The sequence below is a fragment of the Pipra filicauda genome, unplaced genomic scaffold (genome assembly GCF_003945595.2).
Source record: "Pipra filicauda isolate LSUMZ 115617 unplaced genomic scaffold, ASM394559v2 scaffold7_size6619720_pilon, whole genome shotgun sequence".
Taxonomy (NCBI): Eukaryota; Metazoa; Chordata; class Aves; order Passeriformes; family Pipridae; genus Pipra; species Pipra filicauda.
The window spans coordinates 4680880-4688119 of record NW_024104976.1 but is presented as its reverse complement, the minus strand read 5'-3'; positions in this window follow the sequence as shown (position 1 = coordinate 4688119).

The following is a 7240-nucleotide window of genomic DNA, read 5'->3' as shown; positions in this document are numbered from 1 at the left end:
AGGGAAGAGCTAAGGAAGTGATCCCAACTTGGTGGTCTTATTCTTAATTAAAACAAATGAGGCTCTTTCAGCTGCTGCAGATAAATATTTGATGAAAAGGAACAGGGACAGATGTCGAAAAACTGTAGTAAATAAAAAAGAAGACCAGAAGAGCAAATGTTACAACAGTATTTTATATTTAAAAAAAAAAATCATTATACAGATTTCTGTTAAATGTCTAATTTTACAAAGATCATTCCAAAAATGGGAAGACTAATTCTTCATATTTGCTTTGTTGAAGTAGAATGAAAATACAAATGCATATAGATAAAGAAAAATTTTTAAGTCAACTTGTTGCACATTATGTGGTTAAACAAAAGGGTGAGGTTTTGGGCCATTGATGAGACAGAAGACTTGAAAGTCATCTGTACACTTCCATGAGTTTATGTTAATTTTAGAGTGACCGATAGAGTTTTGCTCCAAAATATGTGTTAAGGATTCACAGTGAGAAGCTGCCCAGCAAAATCCAGTAGAACATCCCTGTTGCAATAATCTATCTTAATATTTGTAAGCCACAGCCTTTCTGAATGGTTAATGTTATCAGGTGAATGTGATGCCACTCAACCTCTTCCTGTGTCACAGTTGTATTTACAAGTACACTTGGATGTAACTTCAGACTTCATAGTGCTCACAGTGGGGATTTACATGAGATGAGCTCCATTTTAGTTACTCTGTGCCTTGACAGTGCTGGGTCCAGATTAGTTTGTCTTTTAGCAAATTCATTGATAGCATTCTATGAAAAAACTGATCTAATGGAGTTGGCTTCAAAGTAGGCCATAAAAGAAAGCTGAGTCATGAAATCAAGGAAAAATCTCAGTATTTGGCTCTTTCAAGATTAACATCTTCACTGTTAGTGTTATATTGGCATTGCCTGCTGGTTTAAGGTCTGATTTTGCCATTCCTGGGTAAAATGGATGTTTCCATTGAGTCCAATGGAATTGCACATCTGAGTGTGAAAGAACTGATTTTATAAGTAGGCTTTACAAAACTGCTGAGTGAGCGTGAACCACAGGAGTGTCAATGGAAATACTTCATGTGCTAACATTTAAAAATAGCATGGTGATTTGGGTCATCAGAAGCTGGTTAAACTGATATAATCCAAATTCTGAAAAAAAATATATGTTAGAGTTATGAGTGAATGGAGTCCTGGAATATAGACCTGACTCTGAAGATGGATAAGAAGAAAAAGTTGATTGACTGCAGTGCATAAAAGGGTCTACATGGGGATAGTGTAGAGCCAGAGAGTCCAACAATGGGCACAGGTGACAGCAGAGCAACATGCAGTGACAGCAAATAAAAGTGAACAGGTTCAGATGAGAGATGAGGAACAAATTCTAAACACTGAGGAAAAGTAACCTTGGACTGCAACAAACTTTCTGTAATTGGAGGTAATGAAATCAGCCTAGAATTCTAATGACTAGGTATGGGTTAAATTGAGAGGTATGGTCCTCTATGAGAACTGCAGGAGGCACTTTCTAGCTTGCAGAAAGTCAAAATATATTATCATAATTGTATCTTCTGGACACAGCACCTGCAAATTTGTGGTGTTCAGCATAACATTGTCTCCTAAGCCTCTAGAGGTTTTTTGAAGCTGACATAAAACTCCTGATCCATGGGTCACACAGAACACCTGCCCTTTCCACTGCAAATTTCAGGCAAAACTAGGTAATCTCAAGTGCACTTGATAGTCTCAAGTGCAAAACAATGAGACAGGTAGCTTTTAATTTGAGGATCAAACATAAAGAACTCAATAGCAACCTTGCTTGGCACCAATTTACTTGTGATCTGACAGAACCAATCTGAACCCAACAAGCTCCCAGAGATAACAGTTTGTCAATTTTCCATTTCAAAGGCAGCATGATAACTGAGAGCTTCCAGATATATCACAGGGAAATCAAACTTTCAGCACACAGCAAACTTTCTGATAAAGGCCTAAGCCTAATTCCATTGAAGTCAATGACAAACCCCAGCAGATTTCAATAGAAGCTGAGCGAGGCTCAAGGTGAGAAACAACTCACCTAAGAACAGTTATGATCAACTCAGTCCCCAGTTAGGACAGAAAAAATGTGAGAGGATTTTTTTTTTTAATGAGCAGTGCCCCCAGTTGAGAATTCCCAAAGAGTGAGTTACAGGGATGTGTGACACTGAGCACTTCAAGGGACCTTTGCAGAAGCTGATAGGATTTGGCAAGGTCAGCATGTCCCCAGTTAGTGTGGCATTGCCATGCCCAGCTGAGAACTTCCATAGAACCTGACAGCAGTTACCCTCTTTATTTAGCCTCCAGCAATCTCCAGGCTGTCAACACAAGCTGCAGCCAAACGTTGTACTGGAGCATTAACAGTGAGAGTGTGGCTGATGAAGCAATAAATAAAAGAAGTAGGCAGAGGGGGGGCAACAACTTTGCCCCTGTTTTCTGAGCAAGTGTAAGGACTACAAAATGTACAGGGCCACATCCATGGCATGCCCAGTGCAAGACATGAGAGAGACAGGGAACTGATACACATGCTGCCTCTGAAGCCTGGCTGCAGCTGGAATGGGATTCAGTCTTGGATCAACAACGACTGACTGCTCTGGATTCACATGCTCCAGTCCCAAATAAACACCCAAAATACCTGTACACCAGTTCTCTGCTACTGCAGCTGTGTCCAAGCAGCACTGGCCTTTACACGGGCAGACTGAGCAGCTTCTCTAAGGAACTTCCCTTCTATTTTTCAGAGTGCAAAGAAAATGGGTAGGATACATGTTTTGTGTTCCTAATCATGAGTGATATATTTTATGGAGCTCTACTTCTGTAAAGACTTCTGTGATGGGTGAAATAGAAGCAAAGAAGAAAAAAACAAGTTTTCTCCAATTTCTTGTTAAAAAAATGTAAGAAAGCCCCAGAATAATGTTCATTTTTTCATCTCCTTTACAAAGTGAAGTAGACAAAAAGGAAAGGACCGAGGTTATGCTACACAGTCAGGATTTAGACTCAGAACTTCTGGATACAACCCCAGTGCCTGAGCTACATGTTCATTTTCTTCTCTGTATTCCCCCACAATCTTAGACCATGTGGCCACTGTTGGTGAAATGAAAAACAGGTGCAGATCCATGAACAGATGGGAGACCAGCCCTGGCTGATCTCTGGAGGATAATACAACATTGTTTTCCAGCAAAGAGGATTCCAAAGAACCACAGAGGCAGCACCCCTGCCCTAAAACTGAAGCTGCTCTGCCTCACAGTGAATGTTATCTCCACCAGCCCAGCAAGAGGGGGTTTTGAGGAGTGGTCTGTTGTCTGTCAGCAAAGGACACTGCCTTACTGACCTCTCAGACTTGCAATATTGGCATCTCTGATTTTCAGGCCTGCCTATAAGGATTGTAGAAGACTAATTGCAATTCCATTCTTTGCAGTAACTGCAGCCAACGTTTCTAAGTTGCTGAAACAAGAAATTTCTTCCCTTGAGTAGACAACTTTGGAATGTCTAACCCTCAAAAAATGCTATTAGTCATATGCAGCATCTTTCTCTGGGAAAATCACTAGTGATAGGGGACAAATCATCCAGGTAAGATGAATGATATATTTGTTCTGGATCCATAAGGACAGATCTACTTTTGATTTCCACTTCTTGGGAAGCTGATGGCTTAGTCCACAATAAGTGCTTGAACAAAGAACTTGGGCTGCTTTCTTACTGGGGGAGTGGTGGTAGATAACTAACAGGGCAATTGCCTGGTCCTGAGCACAGGAGGGAGTGCTGGGATGCAAAGTACTTCCCTGCCTTGTGTGACCCACAGTTACCATCCCTGCATGGCACAAGGCACATTTTGCCTCCACATGTCACCTGTCACAGCAGGAGTATTAAAGCATGGCACCCCTCAGTTCCACAGAGCACAACCCAAGGGGGAGCACACATGGGAAGACAGGGTGTGTTTCATGGGATCACAGAATAGTTTGGATTGGATGGGACCTTTAAAGGCTGCCTGGTCCAACCCCCCTGCAGTGAGCAGAGACATCTTAATCTAGATAAGGTTGCTCAGTACCCCATCCAACCTGACCTTGAATATTTCTAGAGATGGAGCATCTCTCACCTCTCTGGGCAACCTGTTCCAGTGTTTCACCACCCTCAGCATAAAAAAATTCTTCCTTATGTCTAGTCTGAATATACCCTATTTTAGTTTAAAACCAGTACCCTTGTCCTGTCACAACAGGTCCTATTAACATTTCAGCTTAGATACTACTGGTTCCAGCTTTGCCATACATCTCTTTTGCTTCATGGAAAAACACTCATTTAGTGCTGTGTCCAAGAGAGATCACTTGTCCTTGCTAAAGCTGCTTCTACAGCAGAAATGCATGTCCACTTGGGCCAAGAAACTTGAAAAAGACCTGTTTCCTTAGACTTTATTTAAATTGGGGGCACAAAACCTGGTTTGCACGTTGACAACATATGTGTAATTCTGCTCAAATTCATTGGGAAAATCTATCTTGTCCAAGTTTTAGACAGGGTTTGAAGGAGAACATTCTCCACAGATGACATTTAGATAGATAGCATTTAACAGCAAAGACCACCCAGGACATTGGGAATCTAAAACTGCTTGGCCTCAGTTTCTCTGATTTGTTCTTCTCAGCTTCACGTGTGCTCTTTGAGACAGAAAAGAACATTTCCTTCATTTTGAACCTGTGTTTCTCTTCCAATGAAACATTTGTGAAAGCAGCTGGTCCCAGAGGTGGAACGCTCCCAAACCCCACATGGAGCCAAGTACGTACGTTATGGAGTCAGTGGTGATACCACGTTACAGAGAACAGCCAATGAGTTTTGGATCTCGTACCTTTTCTCTCTGCAATAAGTTCCCTTCCCCCATTCTTTTGGAACCATCTCAGTCTGTACTGGAAACAGAGGATGTAATTTATTTTTATCGCCTTCCCTGTCAAACTGGCCAACTGCCACAGGGCTCTGCTTTCAGATGGAGCAAGAGGCAGGAGAATCACAATGCAGAACCAGTCATTTCAGTGGCTCCTCCTCTGTTTCCTTATCTTGTTTTGAGGCTACCTACTGTGCTGTCTTATCACTCTTTCTAATCCTGCAAAACTTCTCTGCAACCTGACCCCTTTGCAGAAAGAGCTGACCCACTCAGACCTCCCTGCTTCTCTAGTCCTGCTCCCAACCTCACAGAGCATCTTGCTCCTTCCTTTGTTACTTGAGGACTCCTCTTTCAGTGCCTGTTTCACCCCCTCACTCCTCCTTTTCCTAGCTCATTACACTGCATTTCATTTCCTAGCTGAATGTACATACAGCTGTGTGGCCTCCTTAGGGAATGCTTAATTTCTCACTGTCCAGGCTGCCCTTTGATGTCTGCTGAAGAAGGATACATCTTCTTTTCCATCTCTTCACATGTGCCTATTAATTACTCTCTTCAGAGAGACTGTTTACTGACTATCACTCTGTTTACAGTTGAATACAGCTAAACATTTGGTCTTCACAGTTCCCCTCTTCTACACCACCCACCCAGTTTCTTCCCAATTGTTACAAAATAGATGTCTCCAAATCACTGTATAAAGTCACAGATGCAACAGACTCACGTTCCCACACCCAGCCCCTGCTCCAAAGCACTAGGTTTGCTTCACTTACAGAGAAGTAGACAGACTATAGTAGTGAGTTTGTCTTCAGCTCTCTAATGGAAAAGAAGCAGTGAATCTTCTCTTGCACAGATTCCTACCTTGGGTACTGTAGAAAACTCAGATCTGCAAACATCAGGCTCCTGACCTGTGAAGAAATAATACAAACTCAGTATGAAGTGCCCACTGAAGTGAGAAGGGCTGTCCTGTGCATAAACTGTGCATATGGCTTTGTGGGATCAAGGGCCCTTGGGCAGAGCGAATTTTAACAGGCCTGGGGGGGGGGGGAAATTACTCCAGCAATGTGCAGAAGAGAAGAATTATATGGTTATAATGTAGCAGTTCAGATCTAAGATGAAAATTCCTTCAGATGTCCTTCTCATTCCATATGGAGCTTAAAATATTACTAAATAATATGAAATAAATTAAAAGCAAATGTGGGACAAAACAGGTTTTTTTTTTCCGATGAACAGATTATTGTCAATCAGAGAATCATGGAATAGTTTGGGTTGCAAGGGCCTTAAAGATCATCTCCTTCCAAGCACCTGCCATGGGGCAGGGACACCCTCCATTAGACCAGGTTGCTCCAAGCCCCATCCAGCTTGTCCTTTAACACTTCCAGGGATGGGGCAGCCACAGCTTCTCTGGGCAACCTGTGCTAGGGCCTCCTCACCCTCACAATACAGAATGTTTTCCTAATATCTAATCTAAACCTGCCCTCTGTCAGTTTAAACCCATTACCCTTTGTCTTGTCACCACATGCCCTTGAAAAAGTCCCTCTCCAGCTCTCCTGGAGCCCCTTTAGGTACTGGAAGGTCTCCCTGGAGCCCTCTCTTGTCCTGGCTGGACACCCCTGTCTGTCTCAGCCTGTAAGAGAGGCAGAGGTGTCTCTGACTCACCTCTCATGCTGGAAGGGACCTGGCATTGTTGAATCTCACCACTGCTCTCCATGCTGGAGCAGCAAGCCTGCACCATGCTAAGGATTCCATCAGTTAATTAGCAGAGGCATGTACCTGGGAATTAAAAGTTTTAAGCTTGCTTACAACTGATCAAGTTTGGAGACTGTGCCTCGTGCAACAGAAACTAGGGGTGGGGTGGGGCAGGGAAGGGCCAAGGGAGGAAGGAAGTCCAGGAAGACCTGTGGAAGCAGGCACAGACAGCTCAGTTTACATGGTCTTCCAGCTGAAAAGTCACCAGGGAAACATGGGAATTAACCAGTGTGTGGCTGTGGTAATTTTTCATCAGTTACCCCGGACAGGCCAAACAGCCACGCCAGGAAAACAGCAAAGCTTGACATGTGTCACTTCTGGTTTCACTCACACTCTTTTCCCTGATGCTCCTCTAAATGCAGAATTTGCATTTATATCCCAAACACTTTATAATGAGAGCTTTATTGACACATTTGTTCTACTTCTGTATAACAGGATAATGACGAACAGCTGGCTACAGATAATGACAGGCACTAATTTATGGTGGGTTACTACCTTCATATTCTGGAGGCTGGTACCTTTTTTCTTTTTCATTTCATTTTTAGTATTCTTGCCCTCCTGTTGTACTTGCATTTTATGATGCTCACATTTACTGTTCTTGTGTGCTGGGAAAGGAATAA